General features: G+C 40.1%; 1 protein-coding gene across 2 annotated transcripts in view; it reads left to right on the top strand.

The window, feature by feature from the left end:
- Positions 1-1,098: 1,098 nt before the first annotated feature.
- Positions 1,099-22,786, top strand: part of plxnb1a (plexin b1a) — a 76,192-nt gene continuing 54,504 nt past the window's right edge. For both annotated transcript variants that reach the window (XM_063463456.1, XM_063463455.1), the window contains exon 1: positions 1,099-1,381. The gene's annotated coding sequence lies outside the window, so the exon portion shown is untranslated. The remainder of the gene's footprint in view (positions 1,382-22,786) is intronic.

Below are 22,786 nucleotides of genomic sequence, written 5' to 3'. Positions count from 1 at the left end.
AGCTTTCTTCATCATGATCAGCTGCACCTTAGTGAACCCTTGTATGGTCACATACTGTTATCCAAACTAATAAGCAAAGGGAATACAGATAATGTGGAAATGTCAGAGAATATAAACTTTTCTCTCAGCATGTGGTCTGAGCAGGTTTGAATTACATCCGTGCTTCTACATGAAATCTGTCACCACGCTCCATGAATTTACACCCTGCTGTCAAGCCGACAGGAGAAGAGCAATACGTCTGATGTGGATTTTCAAAATAATCCTCTCATGTTATAGAGCCTTGATATAGAACACGGAAATAAGGATGAAGTTACTGAAGATGGAGACAGAGAAAATAAGCAAGATAAAGTGTGTGTGTGTGTGTGTGCGTGAGAGAGAGAGAGAAAGAGAGTTTTGGATAATGTTAATTGAACTTACTAGGGCACTTTTGAATCATTTCCATATTCCAAGAACATACAGCTTGTATATACAAAGTTTATGCAAGCACATTGTGTTATTCACAGCCAACTGCAGAGAGAAGCAGGTGAATGTAAATACAAATATCTGTGATCCTCAAGACTTACACACCTTTTACTGACAACTATTACTACTTATAATAACAGCAATTATTATTAGTTAGGCTCCAGGCCTTAATTATGCACGCACCGGTCGCGGCCCTCCCTGAGCCTGGTTTTGCCAGAGGTTTCTTCCTGTTAAAAGGGAGTTTTTCCTTCCCACTGTCTCAAAAGTGCTTGCTCATAGGGGGTCATATGATGGGGTTTTTCTCTGTATGTGTCATTGTAGTTTCTACCTTAGAATATAAAGCGCCTTAAGGGGACTGTTGTTGTGATTTGGAGCTGTATAAATAAAACTGAATTGAAATGAATTGACTTGATGGACTCTTCTGACAACTAATTGAGGGATTTGTTAAATTTCGACAGATGTAGAGATATTTTCTACTAATACTACTACGAATTACAATAAAAATAAAATGTCTTTTTCGGTATAAAACAGTCGAGGCTTTTATTTTGTAGGCTAGACTATCATCCGGTCTCGCGGGTACAGACTCGGAGAATGACGCTCACTCAGCCTCACGCAAAGCTGTTGAACCCTCTCAGCTGAGTAGAGGTCCCCGTCCTGCCGCCAAACAACAGACCGCTCCTGATTCTGAGGGGAACACCCACCCACCCACCGTACAGGACTGGGACTTTCTTTCTACGTTCAGTTGTTTTTTCTAAACTGCGCTGAGAATTTCTTTCTTTCTCTTTTTTCCTCCCCGTCTGAATCGCGAAGTAGAGGTTAACCCCATCAGATACTTTCTGCTTGTTAGCGTGGATGTGAGTCTCCGTTTCACTGCAGTCAGCACTATGGACGGCTGATTCACCAGCTTTACACCTAACAGGTAAGTTCAAGGCCGTCCTTGATTAAAATTGATTAAAAAAAAAAACAAAAACAACAACAACCAAAAAACAAGCAGGTGTTGTGGCAAAAGAACCTCTTGTAAAATTAAGAATAATAGCCTGTATTCTCATTCAGTTTTTCTTTGTTAAAGACAGAAACCTGCTTGGTGGCATAATGCGCGTTGGAACATTTACAAGTATTATCATAACTTTAATTCATATTAGACACTTGTTTGACATGGAAGGTGGGCCTGCTTTGTAATTTTGCAGTATTGTGCTCGCAGTTTTTTTTGGATATAACAGAATTTGTCAGCGTCACGCGCAGTCTCCGTGCCAGCTTACCCAGCACACTCAGACCAGACTGCTTTACAATGGACACAGAGCGGGACCACCGTGCGCACTCTCTTTGTCAGCTGATGTAGGAATGTGCATGAGCTGTGCGAGCCAAATGTCAAATGCCTTGCTCACCTGCTAACATTCTCCTGGACATACGCGGCTGCCTCTTTACTGCCTCATTTAGAAAACAGAAATCACGCACTTTGTGTTCACTGAACTTGACGGAGTTCACTGGCGTTTAGAGGCGTGAACATGAGCTCGCTCTCATTGTTGGGTAATGATTGTGGATGTTGTTTATGTCGCGTGTGGTGACGAGAAACATCTCATCAGCCTTTAGACAATGAGGAAGCTCACCCTAAGACAAAGATGTTTCTCTCATAGATTGATGTTCTTGAGTGCGGGGTGAATGCATGGTTTGGTTGAAATGGCTAAAAAAAGGAAGCTTGACTTTAGCTCAACAGCTGGTTCTCCTGTTTTAAAACAGCTGTCAGATTTAATCCAGCAACATGAGAAACAGCTTAGAGATTGATTAAATCAAATCAGAGCCTCCAGAAAAACTCTCTTCTAAGTCTCGTGAGAGGTCAGTGATGGAAAGCAGGTTTTCTTCCCATTTTTTTTTTAAAAGGGGTCAAATGTTTTGATAGGACAATTCATATGCATTTTTAATGGCTGCATAGCCCGGTCTTGAACCTTGCTTATGTAGGTCCTGTCATCCAGACACTTTTGGAATAGCTGGCCATCTGCTTGCTGATGGTCTGTTCCAAAGCACGATATCGCATTACTCACGATGGACTGTGGGGGATGAAAGAAAGTGCTTTTTATTGCTTTATCACTTTGTAGAAAAGTTACACTGTTCATAGATTTAAAGCCAGTTTGTCAGTTGTGCCATGTAAGCTGACTGTGGAGATGCTTGAATGAAAAGTTTGTAAAAGGGAATATAAAACTTTATGTTTCTTTGAGGGTTTTTATCTTACAACATAAAGTGCCTTGATGTGATTGTTGTTGTGAATTGGGACCATATAAATAGAATAAAACAACTGTAAATGCTCTTTGAAGAAATATACCAATATAGTTTATGGTTGCCAGTATTGGTTGGTATCAACATTTTTGCGTGATATCAGACACACTGATTGGATTGCCTATTGGCAAACAATATATTACCAATTATGGTGGCTAAGGTTTTTGTCACAGTGTCACAAAATAAGGTGTTGAAGACCTGAAAGATTGTAAATCTGTTTCTTTTTGTAATGAATATTAGAGCCAAACTGCTATAGACATTTGAGGACAATATCAATATTTGGACACTTATCAATATATCAACCGATAGTTTATTTTTAAGCTAATTTCCTTAGCATTTGTTTTAAAATATAAAATGTGTTATTTATTCTCTTGTTTATGTTCATGTGTGGCATTCCAACTAACTGTTGCCCTTATTAGGGAGTTGCAGAGTAACTTCTGGTGGACAAACTATGCAGCATCAATACTCATATCATGGCTGAATGATGATTTTCCCTGTCTCTTCTTTGCTTTTAAAATCTTTATTTATTGGCTATTAAAAATGATGATATTGGTAAATCATCATATAGCTAATATCACCTGATAACATTAGTCTGTAAGTAAATTGGTAGAGTTTTAATGAATCATTTTGGTTTTACCTAACACTAAAAGTGGAATAAAAACAACAAAAAGAAAATGGCGTTGTCGTTCATAGGTTTTTCTAAATACCGGTAACCAAACTTTAACAGTCAGTGCATCCATGATCCGTATACTGCTGTACTGCTTTGAGCTGTAGCTAGTATAACCTAGCAAACATTGTCTTCATTTTTAGCGACATCTTTCTTGTCTTTATCAAGGTCCACAGTAATAATAAGTTGTGTATTCAGTCTGCTTAATGTATTGTAATTTTCTGAACTAACTTAAAAGTTGGAATTGACATTAGCTTGTGTTTTTGTTAGCTTTAAAAATTTGGCTATTTTAGTTTACTGTTTCAGGTGTTTCTGGTGTATGACTGACAATAGATAATGAATCTATCTGGAAGGCTGAATCTATAGATAGTGAATCTATTGTCTATCTATTACACACACACAGAGATCCAAAAGTAAAAAAATAAATAAATACAGTGGACATTCAAAAATATAGGAGTTTAAAAATTATAGTAAAAAGTGAATGATAAAAGAAAGCCAGAATGGTTAAAATAACATGTAAGGTTTTATATGCTTTCAACAAACACATATTAATTTAGTTCTGTTTTTCACTTACAACCTTTTGTTAAATTTTGTTAGGCTTCAGATTCCATACAGCAAGAAATCTTCTGGGTCACACCCAAAACAGTATCGCAGGGCTGCTGCCATTTCTACATGGAGAGCTTTTGAAATCAAACTGTGGCTCATTATGCTCATTATATGTGGCATACAGCAAGCATTTAGGTTTCTTCCGGAGCCCAAACCTCTCAGACACACGGAGAGGAACGGGTCGAAGGCCACTTCAGCTGCAGCTGGTCATTGAAAAAGTGATGCTGCTCAAACCACCGCTTTCTAGCCCTTTCTGTGAGCCACAGAAGCAGGACTGCTCAGCACGCATGCAGCAAGGACAGGGCTTTTTGATTTATAGGTATCAAGTGTTGACTGCACTGTAGGTTAAGTAGTTTGCCTTTCAACAGCGAGAAAAAAGTGGAAATGAGTGGGAACAGTAAAAGGAGTGCTTTTTCCTTTTGAAATCAGATGCCTCCTCAGCAGGCTGTCTCATCCATAACCTTCTCGGGTGTCACATACCGTAGTAGGATGTGAGATATATTTTTAGCAGCATTTTTAGTAACACAGGCATCGGTTGCTTGGTGCGTAATCATAAAAACAGGAAAGGATGTGATCCCTTGCTGAGTTTTGATGAGCACTTGTTAATGAGTAACTGTGTTGTTAAGTTGTTAGGTGATTTCAAGGCACTTGTTTGCTTAATCATAATCAGAAACATGAACTCGCATGGAAAGAAATGAGAGGGCAAACAGCCTATCTAAGTAGGTGCATCAGTGTTTGAGAGGGGGACAATGTGCACACCAGATTCTGATGATAGAAGTATTAGGGCGTTCCCCATATCGGTCACTGCAACAGCTGGTGGTCCCTTATGGTACATTCTTCTGTGTGTGTGTATTTGTGGTAGTAGGGTGTGGGAGTGGAGAATCTGCAGAGAACACTTGCTGGGGCACCACTGTGACCACAGGCATCCCTAGGAAGATAAAGGAAACTAAAAGGCATTGTTCAAGCTCTCGGCCTGTATTTTTTTCTCTTCTCTAACTCCAAGCTGCTTCTTTTATCGGTTTTCCAAGCTTAGTTAAGACAATTCAGATTTGGTTGACCCTGCTTCAGATACGCTTGCTATCTCCTGGCTAGATTGGATCTTAGGCCTCAGTAAGCCCTCGCGGGAGTTGGCTGACAGTCAGATTGGCAGCCTAATAAATACTCCTTTTCATTAGGAGCAAGCTTTCATTCACTGTACTTAAATGGAAACCCCCTTTCAATTCCCTCATCCTATTGACCATACAGGATTTACAATAGAGGCACAGGGTGTTTGTCAAGAAAAGCACACACACACATGTGTCACATACTGAACCTTGATTCATATCTTTGGTTCCGCTAGAAGGGTACAATATAATGAGTGAAAAATTCAGCCTGAACTCTTCTTGGTAGAATCAGTTAACTAAGCAGATGGATGGGGGTGCCCAGATAACCACCAATCCACAGATAAGGTTTCATTTCTTGGCAGTGTTGGGAAGTGGAAAGCTGGTTACTCATCGTGGTTAGTCTGTCTCACTTCTTTGTCTACAACACCTTATCTAACAATTTATCTCCTACGATTTAGAACATGCCCCTTGGAAATTGTAGGAAAGATAATTTTTTTTTAGTGGGAAATCTGACAGGTTTGTAGAAATTTGAATTAGATTTTCTCAAAAAGTACAATTTCATTGTACTTTTGTTCTGAGGAACTCCACAAAGAAAAGTAGTAATATTCTAGAGTAATTTAGAGAAACTTCAAAGGCAGACTTGGTGTTTTGGAGTGCTTCACTGACAGTGTCCTAAAAATGTTTCTGCAGTGTGGTGTACAGTATCTGGTATTTTATCTGAGTTTAGAAGAAAGCATAATGCGTCCTATGTGGTTGACCCTTAATTTGATTGAAGATGTGTTACTGCCCAGGTGTTAAGAATATTTACCACACTTACCTTTTTGTTCATGGACCGGAAACGGCATTTTTTTTTTTACAAATAAAATAATCTCCCAATGAGTGTAGATGCGACAGTAACTTCTATTACTAATAATGTTTATTTTACAAAACCTTCCATTGAGCAAGCTACTTACCTCATCGCAGAATAATGCTGGCGGATAAAGGAGTGCCTTTTGTTCTCTTTGTTGTGTTAGCAGCTCTTTCCTAGCTGATATTTTATGAAGACATTAGTAGTTTTTATCTTGCTGTCCGCCCTTTTTTCTTCTTTCTTATAAACTTAAATAAATGCTTTTAACTGGGTTTTTATTTTTCATAACTAAATTATTCATCTTCTCCCTTTGTTCTTTGGATTGCTTATCACACTTGCACAGGAAGCTGGAAAGCTTGAATATTATACTGATGTTTTCTTGGGGAGTTTATATTTCCGTAATTTTGGCCTGTAGGTGTTTGTGTACCGTGGCTGAATTGTAACTTTAATATTGCTATCCCTTTCTGCCGAGCAGCCTCATCTGAGAAGACGATGTTCAGAATGAAGTATCAAAATTTGGATTAAAAAAAATTCAATATCCGGAATAGCATAGAATCCCTAGCTAATACAACAATAAGGTCAACATTAATCCTCATTCATGTAATCCTTTTTGAAAAGGTAATCTTCTTACAATAGGTCCGAAGAAGGCATGCCTTATTAAACCCAGAGGGTGTGGCTTTTATTGTTCTGAAGCAGCCCTCAGCCGTGGGACAGTTGTGCATGTGCCACTATCCACCAGTGCCCTGCCTCAGCCACATCCCTGGTCCCTTTACCAAGCTCCCTGGAGAGCCTCAGCTCTGGCTGCAGCCCATGCTCTAGACAAAACCTTAAACCCCCAGCTGCCCCATTCTGTATTACTGCTTCAGGCCCCTAACTCTCCCTCTTCACTACAGAGTTCAATACATATAAGGCACTCTTGCTGAATTGGGTTAATTCATTACAACAGCTAAAAGGAAATGACATCTTGATCTTGTTCATGTCAAAACCCAGAAGCCTTCAGAAGAAATGTGACTAATAAGCATAATTTATATTCTGCGTTGAAGGCTGAAATGACTCTGCTGTGGGAACTCGATCTTCATCACCCTCATATGCCATTTTAGGGACTGTTCAAACAGCATCTCTTTGCTGTACATAATGCAACCATTTTCATTAGATTTCAGGTTCGACTTTCTGCTCTTTTCCAGTTCTTTGTACAGGCTTGTGTCTAAGACATCACTGATGACGTTGGATCTGCTGATGGTAATCAGGGGTCTGACTGATTGCTGAGCCTAGTCCTTGGTGGCACTACAGAGAGTTGTGTGCATATTTGAGTCCATGCTGCCTAAACTATCAGACAGTTACATGTATGTCCAGTTGCTGCAAAGCTAGAAACATAAACCCTCTTCCCACTAAACTGTTGTCCCTGAAATCCAGCCCTAGGCATCTGGACAGTTGCCTTTGGACCCAGTAGAGTTATGCTGGTGATGTGGCTGACTCACAGGTGAGCATTCCTTTTTTATAAGACATGCCTGAGCTGCTTGAGCTCTTTGGTATACTGGCAACTGCCATTTACTGCCATGGGTGTTATCAGTGTTTCACTGTTAGTTCTCAAGATCAGGCTTGAATTAATGACTGCTAATAACAATTGAAAATCACCAGTGGTCAATGAATGATCAATATAATTTGCACAAATGTCAAGATAACATTGTGGGAATTGGCTGATCAAACACACCCAACTCAGCTGCTTCACTCTGCTGTCAGTTGAGCTAATGGATTACTTGTTTGTATACTTGAAAAGTAAGGTCCAGAGGCTTAGTCAGCTTCGCTTTCTTCATTGTCTGCAGGGGTCTGCTGTTACTGGGCTGTTTGTCTAATCCTCAGGTTTATCAGCAGTGGAAGGGATTTTTAGAGTGTCAGTCTAGATGTCAACGGATAGTAGATGGATTAAATCCCCTTAGGCTACTCAAGAGAGGGGATCAGGGCAGAGCTGTAACTGTCCAAGGCTATTGATCATCAGTAAACCATACTGCTGCCATTTACTTTGTCTGTGTTAAACAGTCACTGGTATTAATGAGGTTATTTGAGCAATAGCTCTTTGGATTTGAAAAAGTTGAATTTAGTTTAGACCCTACTGAAAAACTCGCTACTCGCTGCTCTCGATTATTCTTTCACTTTTAAATCAGCTCACTTGGCACTTTAGATTTTCATGGTGGATAAAACTAAAATCCTCTTATGCTTCCTCCTGATTAATGAAAAACTGGGGGAAAGTTAAAAAAAGTTGAAGAGTAAACCATAAAACCTCAAGGAATGATCAGTATGAAGTCCACTTCAAACTGAGCGTAGGGAAGATAAAGCTGGCCTTTGCTAATTTAAAAACAAATCACAAACCACATGAAAGTTTTGATTGATGTTTGGACAGTTGCATGTGACAATGAGCCTTCCAGATTACATGTATGCTAACAAGATGTCAAAAAAGTCAAGGATATGGAAGGGCTGCGGTCTGTGGTCTGAAATAACTTAAAACTTGCAAAACGTTCCTGCAAACATTAGGTTAGCAACCATAGCTAGTTGTCTTGGTATTATTGTGTTGATGTACCTCACAGTCCCATCCTTCATAAACCAAACAATGCAGGACTTGGACCCTGTTGAATATATTGTTTTCCAAGTTCTATTTTTTTCTCAATAGTCTATTGGAAGTAATTGGCCCCATTTCTGCTTTTTAATGAATGCAAACATCTTGGTAGCCTACTTCCGTGATTGCCATTGCTTTTTTGTACAGAAGTTACTTGATTTCATGTGCAGCACGGATTCAACAGTTACATGCACAACTGATCTGACAGCTAATCTGCAAATTCTGGATAGAATTTTTTAATCTGTCTGGCGAGTAAATTCAGAAAGCTATGTTCTGCAATCTATTAACTTAGTTTCTTTGCGTTGGTTGTATGTTTTGTTTAGTTGTGCAATAAATGCTGGCCTTCCAATTATGCTTAAACAGTAACTCAGCAGGAAATGCTGATCTCATTCTATGTGAGATTTCTCCGGAAGGCTGGTATTGAACCTGAAAAGTGGCTTTAAATTACCCTGTTCTCTAGCTCATGGGAACTGACAGATAGATGCTTTTCTGCCAGACTATTCCGAGCGTTTGAGTGGCTGCTCACTCAATGTTATATTAGATGAGGAGACGAGCAGAATGGTATAATTTAGTAAAGGATCTTGGCCTTGTGGGCAGAGTGTAGCAGAGAAAAACTGGGATTTCGTGCAAATGCAGCAGCTGCAGCAGAAAGAGGAGGAAATCATTTAGATGGTTTGTTTGACCGGTTCGACCGTGGCAGTCCACTAGTCTGCCGCATTTCTGTGATCCAGTTTGCAGTCAGCCATAATCAAAACATGCCTGCTTATTAACATAAAGCCAAGGCTGTTGATATAAGGAAGCTAGAACCCTAGTGGAAATTGTTTTTTTCCTTGATTTGTGTATGTTCATGTCTAGGTCAGTGCTGAAGTTATGCACTGTAGTAATCCTATAGTCAAATCCATTTTGAATTGGCTGAGATTTTTGTCTCCTTTTCCCCCCTGCTATGGTAGATGCTACGTTTCACTTTAAAAACGTCTGTAACTCTGCAGCTGGTTTTTAGAATCACTGGATTAAAAAGAAAGTCGTAATACAGTTTTTTACCTGTTTTAAGTAATTTTATGTTTGAAAAAGAACTAAAGAAACTAAACTCCTGAACCCCTTTGTGCAGGTTTTAGAAAATATATGCCCTAAAAGGAAGGGCCCATATGTCACGCAAGGAGTATAAAGTAAAGTGAGAAATGGTCTGCTTAGGGAGTAAAGCTTCTACCGCTATACTGCTTCACTAAATTAACATTTCTCCCTCTCCTCACCCCCAACCGGTTGCAGCAGATGGCTGCCCCTCCCTGAGCCTGGTTCTGCTAGATGTTTCTTCCTGTTAAAAGGGAGTTCTTCCTTCCCACTGTCTGAGAAAACCCTAATAATCAGATGTCCTCCTATGAGCAATCATTCAAAGGGGGTCAGCTGATTGTAGGGTCTTTACTATATAAATCACATGTAGGTTATTTAGCACTATATAAATAAAACTGAATTAAATTTGAGATGTGGCTGCTGTTATACATTTCTGCTCAACAGTGGCTGCAAGGTGTAGTGGTTTACACATTCACCTAAAAAGTAAAAGAACCCTGGTTTGATATCAGAAGGAAACACAGATCCCTTTGGGGTTGTGTCAGGAAGGGCATCTGGCATTAAAAACCGCCAAATCAAATGCATGGAGCTACCTGCTGTGGCAAGCATTTGTGATTAAGTTTTAGTTGAGTCATAATTTGCACCATGACACGTCACAGCATAGTGAATAATGCCTGCCAAAGCAAACTTTGAAATTTGCTTCATTTACGTGACCAAAAGCCCCAAACTTTTCAACTTCCATTGGTTGATTTTGCATGATTTTTTTTTGTTGTTGTCTTGTGATAGTAAACCCTTTGAGGTCTTAGCCAACTCTAACCCTAACCATGGCCTAGCCGCAGACTTTGTTTTGGAAGTTTGTGAATTGTTTTGATGTTTTCCAGAATTATGCTTTCTTTTCTTCTTGGACAGAAGAAAAGAGGATGATAAGTGTATTAATCATATAGCAGTCATACACAATTTAAGTACCACAAAATAAATTATTTGTAGCAGGAAAAAACAGTATCAGTGTTATTTTCCTATCAGTCACTTCTGCATGCTTAAGATCTCAGTGGGGGCTTGAGTCATGGTTCATTAATAGATGGTGATCAACAATAACTCTTGTATGTATAATGGATAAAATATACATTGGGTTATTTATTTATTGACATGGAGGGCGGAAATGTAATTTCCTGTTGCAGGAAACAAATATATGGATGCTCTGGGCTATGTTTACTTAATATGTATGTAACAGAACAAGTGATGTGGCAGTGGGGAGGCTAACCAAAGTGAGCACAGTGTGTCTGGGTGTAGTCGGGGAGTATAGATTTTCATAGTGGTTACAGCATAGTCGACCACACAGTAAGTGAACAGGAGGAAATGATCCAAACACAGTAACTGGATCTTTATAGACACCTGAATGTTTGACAGCTTGATGTGCACCTCTGTAGTTCTGTCACACTCCGGGCTCACCTGCTCTGTTGGTCACAGCAAACTAGGTATTTGGAAAATAGCACAGTGTAAGAACATGACTTATTTTCTCAACATGAACGAGTAAATCTGTTGTGTTGCACGATTCACAGGCTGTTGGTGCGAAGGAAATGAAACTGATATAAATATTTTTGCACAGCAATTCAGCTGAAAGCAAGTGTCTCTATTGTGGGACTGTTTTCACTTCTTCAGAAAAATGAATTTCATGTTCAGCAGCAGATTGAAGTAGTGACGCATTTTTATATAAAGATTCTTACCACACCGGAATACATAGAATGAGAATAGGTAATAGTTTAGGAAGACTTCTTTTTATATAAAAATAGTCAATTTTTCTCCATGCTTAATGCTGGAGCAGGCACTCTATGTTAGATTTAGCAATTAATAGGTGTGTTTGTGATATCTGATGATTCACATAATTTAGTAACTCTAAACTAGGGAGTCACTAAAGCAAAAAGTTATTATTTGAAAGATAAGAGGATAGGCTAACCTCAGAGATTTTTAAAAAAAGAACTTCACCTGCACATAGTGGGGTTTTTCTTTTCTTTTTCTTGGCTAAATTATTTAACGTGAATGAATTTGCAACTTAAATGTTGCGTGCTAACCAAGGTCGCTAGCATTGCCTGATAACTCCAGCCTCTTTCCCAAATATAGTAACTTGTAGTTCCAAAAAACTAACATGGTGGTAAAACATTAACGTTGAGGGTTCAGAATACCAGCGGGTGACTGTGTCCATCGTGTACAGTATAAGAATGAGTCTTGGAAAAAGGAAGCTGCTTTTGAATCTCATGTCTGTGTGTTGGAGGTTTAAGTACACAGCAACACAACAATGTACCAAAGTATTGACATAAAACAATTTGAATTTATTACAGACGGAAACATAACATAACAAATACAACTTAACAGACATAACATAATACATAAAAGAAAATACTGCAGCAAAGTTAAATCTCGGTGTAACAGTAGATGTACATGCTGGAGTTGACAGAAACATACCAGCACCCTTATTTTTGCACCTCACCTACCTTTGCACCTTCCCTTTGGGTAACATTAGGCTAGCTGTTTTTCCCAAGTTCACTGACACAGAGATGTTTAATATATAGAGCTTGACTACATGGGTGTAGACAGATGGTAGCTGCTATATGGCATCTATCTCCAGGTGGGGTACTTGCCCCCTTTTATTGTTCTGAGTTTACACCAGTGATACCTCCCAAAAGGCTCAGCCCACAAGCTATGCAACCTGCTTATTATTCTAAGATCAAGCTTTCACATAAAAGAGGGTGCTGGCATTATGAGAAACGGCCCACAAGTTGCTGTTATTGAGCCTGTGTGTGTATGTGGTCTCCATTAGTTGAACAGTAGTCAGACCAAGTCTGTTTGTCCAGCTGCTGAAGGGCCCCCCCTACCAGACTCTTAACTCACACACCCACACACTTGCACACGTTTGCACTGGCTACAGTCATTCCCAATCCTAAACTAACTTTAACCCTTGACTAACCAAAGTGGATTTTTTAACATTTAGTATGCATTTTTTAAAAATCTTTTTGCCTTTGATATTGAACTGCTTTTTACAGAGCAGATTATCCTTATCCCATCACCATCACGACCACATAAACACACACACACACACGCATACACACCTTGGCCTTCTGGCTTTGTGTTCCATTTAAATGGATCTTCCTCTACCCCCTCTTCTTACAGAGCCATATCTATATAGGCCATGTCTCCCTGCCTCTCTCTCCTCCCTCTGTCCCTCCCTTCTGTCATTCTTTGAATCTTTTCTTATCCTGGGGGTCCACAGTTTGACCCCAGTTGCCCTTGACACATGCACTTCTAAAGCTTCAGCCAATCAATAGAGACTCCAGTGTCCCGGTGTCAGATGTTGGCTCTGCTAATTGAAACCAACAACAACCCGTAGTGAGCGCGAATGAGCATTTTTGCCTGTGTGTGTGTGTTGAGATGATGAATGAGGAGGATGGAGGAGCTGCCACATTCACATGGTGATCACCCAGTCATCAGCTATTGTCAGGACCTTCATTTTTGCAAGATTAGCGAGAAAAATTGTACCCCAGTCATGTCAGCTGTATGACAGCCAGACAAATGTGGCTTGAGAATTGTGGTTTTAAGGTAGCAGCAGCACTCTCACTTGCAGGCTGAGGCTGGCACTATTCTGCATTCTTCTTGTTTTCAAAAATACCTTAAAAACTCTACTGCTTTACACCTCTGTATAACAGCTGGGCACAGAATGAAAAGCTTAAAGAGAAAGTGGAGGAATTCTTTATGCCAGTTTGGAGCTGTGGTTTGATACACACTGCTTATAGTGTAGAATGCCAGGAAAGTGATTTTGTTATTGATAATTTTAAATAATCAGCAGTGCTATTGTTTGCCATCATGAACAGTGCATTTTTAGTTGTTTTTACTAATTTTACTAGTTTTTCAGCAAACAGTGGAACTTTTTGGCGTGACACGACAGACGTGCATCACGCTTATTGGTAGTTTTTGATTTTTCTTGGAATGTAATGACATTCAATTGTACACAGTGTAAAAGCGAAGCTATCAATTTACCAGTGATATACTTCCCTATCACCTATGGTCATAAGATCTGGGTAGTGACCCAAAGAATGAGGTCACGGATACAAGCGTCAGAAATGAATTTCCTTTGCAGGCTGGCTGGGTTCTCCCTTAGAGGTAGGGTGAGGAGCTCGGTCATTTGAGAGGGACTCAGAGTAGAGCCGGTTGAGGTGGTTCGACCATCTAACTAGGATGGCTGCTGAAACGCCTCCTAGGTGAGGTGTTTTGGGGCCCGGGGCAGGAATTATATTTCTTGGCCGGCTTGGGAAAATCTCAGAGTTCCCCCGGATGAGCTGCAAGAGGTGGACGGGAAAAGGGAAGTTTGCTTGTCTGCTTAGCTTGCCGCCCTACGACCTGAACCTGGATAAGTGGTAGAAAATGGATTGATGGATGATTAATGCTTTGTCTCAAACAAAGAATTTTACCTTCCTTCCCTCTCCCATTAAACTAGGCTTCTTCTGATTGACTGCTGCTCTCAACCGAAAGATTTGACCAGCAGGTAGGTGGTGCCTTTGTGCTCACACCAACAGCTGCGGGCTCGAGATAACAATGTTAATATCTGCTCTCTGTGAGATTCCACAGAGCTAAGAGTAAAAAAGAAAAAGGCGTTTTATTTGATTACAATAAATGATTATAAAGTGTGACAGCTGCAGTTACCTTTAGTTATAAACTTATATATATTATTTTATTTTAGTTATATAAGTATAGTCCTATTTTTGTGTTGTTGTTTCTTTTTATTTTTCTTTTGCTATTTTTTGTTGTTGTTTGTTTGTTGTTATTTTCATTTCAGAGGGAGAAATAATCCGGACATAGGGAGCCAAATAAAAGTGCAGGATATAAAGGTAGTGATCTAACCCACCTCAAATAACTTAAAACTCAGACTGACATGAGAATGATTTATTGCCTCATGCCGTTCATTTGGAGCATTTATTGCCTTAAATGAAATGATTCATAAAGCACTTATAAAAGCAAAGTTCTTCTCACTAAGAGAGCTTAAACACATGTTGGCTGTGCTATTGTGATGTCTCACCCAGCTGCATTATCAGGGAGCCTATTAACAGAAGAGGTTACAAGTGGTCTACAGGGAAAAGGCTCTCAGCTTTTTAGCTCTTGACCATGTGACCAAGCAGGTGACAAAAACGCAGCCAGTGCAACTGTTGCTCTGCAAAGTGTAGGAAAAATAAGAGGCGTATGGCACACTTTACAGAGTGTGGAGTGTAAATTATCTAACCACACGGTAATGTTTTCACTATCAAGACTCTTGTAAACCACTTGCACTGTTTAATTTTCATCTTGAATGAAAAGACAAAAATTATTGCTGGGTTCATTGTTCTGACAAAAAAGGGGGGGGGGGGGTTCCTTTCATAGCTACTGTAATTAATCCCAAGCATCAGTCAGACTATTCTCATTAATAATGCATTTCTTAGCAGCAGTGCTGACACAGGGAGTGGATTTGAGTCTTTATTCAGACTTTCAGCAACAATGCCAGGCAACCCTCGGAGCCAATCTGCTTTACTCGAAAGCCAGCCGCCGAGACAAGCAGGTTTCACTGCTCAGCCGTGCCCTACGTTTCCAAACAATGACGATTACAATACACGTGGAGCTCAACAACAACAGTCCCATAATCTGTCTTCTAAATAAAAATTCACCACCCTTCTAGATTCAACGTATTAAAAAAATGTGTGCACTTCTTTCTACTTCCCTTTTCTGTACTTTATCCACCTAATGTGTTAAAGGTTCAGTTTGCAGGACTTTATCCAATAATACATTCAGCCCCAGTTTTACTCTTAGTTTTGTGTAATCGGACCCAAATACTGTATACATTTCACTGAACTCAAGAGTACAAGACTATCTGCATTTGGATTTTATTAGATATTTGAGTCACATGTCTAGTTTGAACATAGTACCAAGCAGAGCAGCCAAGTAGCTAATGTAAGCTATTATCCAGGGGTCTTTAGCAGTGGTTTGAGGTACTCAAGATCCTTTAAACGACTTCATCAAATAAAGCATATTTAAAAATGCTCCATCTACAGGAAGGTGAGCCTTTGACTCGAGTACACATCACTGGATTCTTGATACTGATGCATCACTGTGCCAGCCAGTATATGTATATGTCAGTGAAAACTGGCATATACACCAAAATAACAAATAAACACTAATGCTGACTACAATTGAACCAAGTGTAGCATTGGTAGCCATTTCCTTTGCTCTCCCAGCTTCGTAGTGGTCGTAGTAAGCAAGTCTCCATTTCAACTGTGAAGAGAAGACTTCAAGCTGCAGGTTTGGCAGGACGAGTTGCAGCAAAAAAGCCATCGCTAAGACATCAGAATAAGTCAAAGAGTCTTGCCTGGGCCATGAAACACCGTCACTGGACTACAGAAGACTGGAAGAAGGTTTTATGGATTGATGAATCAAAATTTGAAATCTTTGGTCCATCATGTAGGATCTTTGTAGGTCGTTGAGTAGGCGAAAGGATGGTTCCACAGTGTGTGGCATCAACTGTCAAACGTGGAGGAGGAAGTGTGATCGTCTGGGGCTGTTTTACTAGATCCAGGGTCAGTGACTTGTACAGAGTGAGAGGCGCCCTGAACCAAAACTGCTACCACAGCATTCTGCAGCACCATGCAATACCCTCTGGTATGCGCCTAGTTGGTCAGGAGTTTATCCTACAGCAAGATAATGACCAAAAACACAAGTCCAAACTATGTCAGAACTACGTGAGGGAAAAAGAACAAGACTGTAAGCTTGAAAACATGGAGTGGCAGCACAGTCTCCAGACTTAAACTCCATCATGCTGGTTTGGGATGAACTGGACAGAAGAGTGAAAGCTAAGCAACCTCCAATATCTGTTATATTTGTCAAAGTTGGCTATGTCAAAAGTTTTAGAATAAATTTTGATCTATAAATTGATTTGATGATTTCTTTTTAAACTCCAAATGCTTCTTTGTACTATGCTTTCATTTCAGAGTGCAGTGAGATATTAAACTGCATAATTGACAATAAAAAATGGAAAAACTGGGGTGTTCTAAAACGTGTGACTGGTAGTGTATATGTTGACCTAGTGCAAAGAAAATGTAAATACATTTTATGTACTTTACATTCAAAATGTAAAATATTAGAAATATCTAGTTTCACTCATGAAAAGCTAAGAAAGGTCAAATAATGTTACTTAATTTAGTTTTATTTTCAAATCAACTTGAAATATATAAAAATAATGCCAACTTTATTATAGAAATAGCCCTCTTGTTTTGGAGTTTTAGAGTAGTTGTTGGGAGTTGCTCATTACTCATAGACATCTGAACATGACAATGGGCACAAAGGAAAACCACTTTAGCCTTATTATAGCAGATTTTGCATGGTAGCCTTTGAAATCGAAACGTAGTACTCTATTTGTGTAAACGGACTTAACCTACTTTCTACCGCTGGGGCCTTTTTTAAAGCTGGGGAAAGTAAAAGAAATTCAGTTTTTGTTGTTGTTCTAGTCTGACCTGTCCAATGATGTAGTTTATATCTATATAAGTTACTCTGTGTGTGTGTGTGTGTGTGTGTGTGTACCTAGCATTATCTTCTAGCCCATACAGATCAGTCTAAGATTCTGTTTTCCTTTCACTGGTCTGAGCCCAGCCAAAACCATGTGGGCAGGCAGCGGGGTCTCTTTGGAGCTGCAGCGGTTTGGCTTTGATGGGGATGTTTGCTTCCACAGCGGCCTCTCTTAGATTCACATACAATGAACTGAATCTGGCTTTCCTTTATCCTCTCTTTTGTTCTGGGGGTTATTTTTTTTTCTTTTTGGCCACTTTGGTTGTTTTTTTCTGGTCTTTTCTGTCTTTTGTTTTGTTAGAATTTGCTTTCTCTCTTTCTCTTTTATTATCACACATACAGGCACTCACACATAAAACAGATTTCTTTGTATTTCTTGCCTCTTCACTCCCCCCCCCCTTCTTTTTTTTTTTTCCCAAACCCATCTCTCCCTTGGTCAAAGCATCTAGTTTGATCAATCATTGATGATCCCAGGTGTCCTAAGACCTCTGGGGAAATCCTGATTGGCTACACAGTCCCCATGCAGACTCCCCACCACACACACAGACCTGCAAGGCCCAAATATGCGTGTGCGCACACACACACTCACACACACCCTCCTTGCTATTTCAAGATTTGAGTTAAATCTTATCCTAACCTTCTCCAGACTCTCTCTGGGTCTCGCCTTTGCTCTTTCTTATCTCACCCTCTCCTCTCTGTACCCCACTGGATGTCAGAGAGCCAGCTTCAATTAAAGAAGCAGTGGGGTTCCTTAAGCCATTAGCCATATTAGTGTTGGGTCCTTGCCCGTGCCCCTTCTTGAACAAAGACCTCTGAATGCTTCCTGGAGTAGGTTGGTTGGCATTTGTTTGGATTCACTGATTTGAAGCCACGTACCCTCTTGACGACCCAGTCGGAGGTGGTTGTGGCGTGGCCATCTCATTATGGAGCACATTGTCTTTGTGGCTCCCTACATATTAAATTATGCTTTAACACGTGTTAAAGAAAGCATTGATTGGATCACACTCTAAACCAGGGCTCGAGGGCTGGACGTTACCACAGTTGATGTTACTGCAGCTGATTACCACAAAATGTCAGGGACATTGTTGGTTATTGACTGAAATAGATGACATTTGAATATAAACAGCAGTTCTTGTGTGATTAATGATATCTAGGAGCCTCCTCTTGCCTTCCTGAGAGTTTTGTCATATGCTTAACCTTTGGCAATGATTCCTTTGTTCCCAGATCACAATCACACACCTTAGACCTTCAACACAACCAGACTCCACTCATCAATCATCTTTGATTTTCTGCCACCTATTTAGATAGCAGGGTAATGTCTGCAAGTATGGACACTCTCAGTGTGTGTGTGTGTGTGTGTGTGTGTGTGTATTTGCATGTTCCTGAGGAAGATGGAGAGAGCACAGTCTATTAAGCATTTGACAATTGAAGACCTCCCACTCTAAAAGACCTGCTCAGATTGTTCCCTCGCCCTATCCCAGGAAGCTGGGGGATGGGGATGGGGGTGGCATAGGCGTGTCCACGAATTGGTGGTGCGGGGGTGGGGGGCGTCCATTTTCTTTCTAATGAAGCTGTCCTTCACACAGCTTGTTGACAGAAGGCAAGGATGTTCCTTCCACCTGTCTACACTCCAATACCACTTTTGAAGCTAAATGAGCCGGAGACGTTTTTGAACATAAAGGAACCAACAGGAAATGGTAAACTGTCAAAATATTATGACTGAAGTCTTCAGTATTTAGCTCCCTCATTAAATGTACTCTTTCAATTGTTCCTCACCAGTGGGCATTTTCTACAGTAGTTGCTAAATCCTGCTACAAGCTTTGCAAAGTCACTTAACTCCACAGTAATCTGGTAATCTGATGGTTTTTACATAGCATACATACATACACATACATATTTAATAGGTATTTCTTTGAAAGAATAGGTGTTTCAAGTGCAAAGAAAAAAATAGAGCTTAAATGAGAATATTAGGCCAGTTGTTCTGACAAAGCATACTGGTGTAATATTTTATAATGTGCATCTGTTTTTTTAATGCTTTATTGAAAAATATTTGCTTTATCATGTTCTTTTTTCATCAATAACAATAATGACCTTCAATGTGGCATGACGTCAGGGTTTGCTGAGTAAGATCTTTACTCCACTCGTAACCACCAATACCTAGTTACGCCTTACTTGGTCAACATAGCTCAATCAATTACATAGATTTTGTTTCTACTTGGATAATTGCCCAACTATCTTTTGTTAGTGTTCATGACAGCGTTTTGATTTTAAAGCTGTTTAACCAGCCATTTCTACCTTCTGTAAAGACCTCACCAGGACCAGGAAGTGCCCACCAGTAACCACCCAATGGACAAAAAAACCCCTGCTGGACTGTAGAGCATGATCCAGAATGAAATGTGAATTAGGAACGCCTGTCACTAGTCCCTTTTAGAGGCTTCAGGGGGATTATGTCAGCATGGGTGCCCTGGCTGGAGATGAAACACATCTTAGATGAAAGTAGACTGCCTTTGCATGCATGCAAGGTTACTGACATTCCAGTGACTTATTAGGGACAGGCAATGACATGTCAGGTGGTTCCTAACAACCAAGTAGCAGCAACCAATCCAAACAAGTTTTTCCTCGTCTTCCCAAGGCTGGGAGAAATTAATGGAGGAATGTTTATAGTCACCATAATTTGACATCCTTCATCAGAATCCTTTGCGTGAGGGCTAACACAAGTAGCCTAAAGGTTGCTATTCTCTTGCTGATATTTGATTTATGCAAACATACAGAAGAGTCAGTGTGAAAGCAGAAGTGACCCAGCTCATTTATCAGTCTGCCAGTAGTTTCATATTTCCAACTGGTTTGACCATGTTTTCAAGTAAAGTTTAAAATGGGCCTGTCTAACCTCTGGAAATGATTTCTGTTGTTTTTAAGAACTGATATAATGATTTAATGGTGCAGGACAACAGCAGCAAAGAATCCCTCACCAAGCATTCAGAAAATGTGCGGCATTCAGATAGGCGCCTGAGATACCAGCATTGGTGGCGGGGGGGCTATGGTGAGAGAGAGAGAGTGAGAGAAAGCGAGAGACACAGGCGTGAGTATATATTGAGATGGGTGAGACAGGAGGGGATGCAGGACTGGCTCCACTTAGCATGTTATGAGTCAAGGGTTGGCTAGGGGTCATGAGCTGCATGAATAAAACAGATCATGTTCATGGGTCTTTCTTTCAAACTCAAACATCCAGCAATAAGTTCCTCTGGGAATAGAAGAGGGTTACTTTCAGCTTCTTCTGGGTCGCATCTGAGAAGACACACTGCGTGTTTCATAACCATAAAGCTTATTAAACTGAAGGTTTGGCACAAAGCAGAGCACATTTTCTGGTTTCAGGCCAGGCATATTAACTGTTATTGGTCTCGTGACTACATGTGGCACTTTCTTCTGTCATTGTCAGCTTCGTAATTCAATAATCCAGCTGAAAATCAGGGCTGATGTTGACCAGAGCCTCTGAATCATAAAATAATGGTGGAAAAAAAAAAACCCAAATAAGAAGCAACTCTGGCTTAAAGAAGGGCAGAGGAGAGCTCAAGTGTTCTTAGTCCACAGACAGTGTGACAAGCTGATTAAAATGCCCACAGACTGGGAGAGCTGGACCTCCACTCTCTATTCACTGGATCCAGGCACGTCGTCACGACAACGAAGGACGACAAAGGACTTTTTCTCAGGCTATTGAGTGCCGTGAAAGAAGAGGCAGTTATATGTTTGTGTGTGTGTGTGTGTGTGTGTGTGTGTGTGTGTGTGCGCGCGCGCGCGCGCGCAACTTCGAGTAGCGATGTGGTTGTACAAGCTGTAGGTGGTAATGTATGCAGGCCATCCGCAAACAAATGAATACACATGCACGTCCCATTGCTGCCTCCTTAGAATTCTGCCACACAATGAGCGTACTAGCGTGTCCTTGATGACGTGATGCTTCATCCGAGCATATGGCCGGTCTGAAATGAGACCCTCGGCTGGCACAGGGATGCTATTTAAACTTCCTGTGTGTGTTTGTTGACAGAATGCAAATGGCCTTTTGGGTCAGTTTTTGCCATAATTTCAGTCTTTACTATGATAATACCTTATGAAACAAATGGAATAGAGCCTGTGTGTTTATTATAAAATATTAATGCAACCCTGCTATAGAATCAATTCTTCTTTCTCTCGTCATTAAGGAGTAGCAGCTCAGCCTAGCAAAGGTCTTGTTACTCTTTAAGTTTTAGAGACGTCTACTATACCCTGAGACTGTATAACAGATAGATCTACTCAGTTCTGGATTTTGAATTTTGAAGCCTCAGTGTTAGGTTTTGGGTGTTTGTGTGTTTATTTTTTCATATTTAATTTTTTATATTTTTCATTTAATTAAATTTTTAAGAATGACCACACATGGGTGAAAAAGTTAGCAGGGTATAAACTGCATTACGTACATACACTTTTTAGACAACCATATTGGGCCGTACACATCTTTGAATTCAGGTGTTACCATTACTATAGGCATTAAAAATCATGCAGTCTACTTAGACAAACACTGGTGAAAGGATGGGTTGTTCTAAAATGCTCACTGAATTCCAGTGTGGTACTTTAATGGTACTTTACCGTTCCAATAAGCCAGTCTCTGAAAATTCTGCCCTTCCCTCAAAGATTTCCAAAGTGTTTAATGAACCACTGCAGCAGTATGTGCGCGATACATCAAAGTTCCAAACTTTTTCTGGGGTTAACATCAGCTCAAAACCTGTGTGTTGGGAGCTTCATATTTGTGGTTAGTCTGGTACTTTGTCCATATTGTATACTTTCTAATAACAATAAATAGCACACTTCAAAAAAATACATTACCATGAGCAAATTTCTAGTAACTTCTTGACTTGGCTGTACCTCACATGTCATATTATTTGTTAGATAATTGTATTAAAATGCTCCAAAGCCATCAACAGCAAATGCAATGCTTAGAGGTCCAGTCCACTGACTTGAGTTAGTGGAAATGAGACCTAGCTGACTGTGACTGTCTACAGCTGCTCCTCTCAGCTGTCCACCAATAACTTTTTACTATCTTTACAGCCTGAACAGTGTTCAAAAAGATGCGTTATGAAAATTTGCATACACTTTGCAGTTGTTATGAATGAGGAAAATATTAATAGAGGCTCAAACTGTGCTTTGTACCATACTGTAGAAATGCTTTTTAAAGCTATCAGGTTATGCATTTTAACAATGGAGTGTATGGGCTTTAATGTACTTTTAGAGCCAGCCTGAAGTGGCCCGTACAGGAACACTTCCTCCTTGCAAGGGGCAAGTCCCAATAATACAAAACACCCTAAAATAATAGTGCAGTGTTCCAGCTGACTCAGAATTCATACCTTGGAACTCGGGAGTGACTTCAGCCATGACGTCAGTCAGTGTGTTCTAGTTGTAAAGTTGGAAAAGCATGGAAAAACAGGACTTGTTTTGCTTCTGAGCAAGGTAGAGCCATTCATGCATCACCAGGAATACATTTTTTGTCACTTTAAAACACAGCTGTGGCACATTCATTGGTAGAGCCTGGTCAGAGTCACAGATACATAACACTG

This window comes from Pelmatolapia mariae, linkage group LG20 (assembly GCF_036321145.2).
Source record: "Pelmatolapia mariae isolate MD_Pm_ZW linkage group LG20, Pm_UMD_F_2, whole genome shotgun sequence".
Taxonomy (NCBI): Eukaryota; Metazoa; Chordata; class Actinopteri; order Cichliformes; family Cichlidae; genus Pelmatolapia; species Pelmatolapia mariae.
Note: the sequence above shows the minus strand (reverse complement) of the source record. Positions and strands in the feature narration are given on the sequence as shown.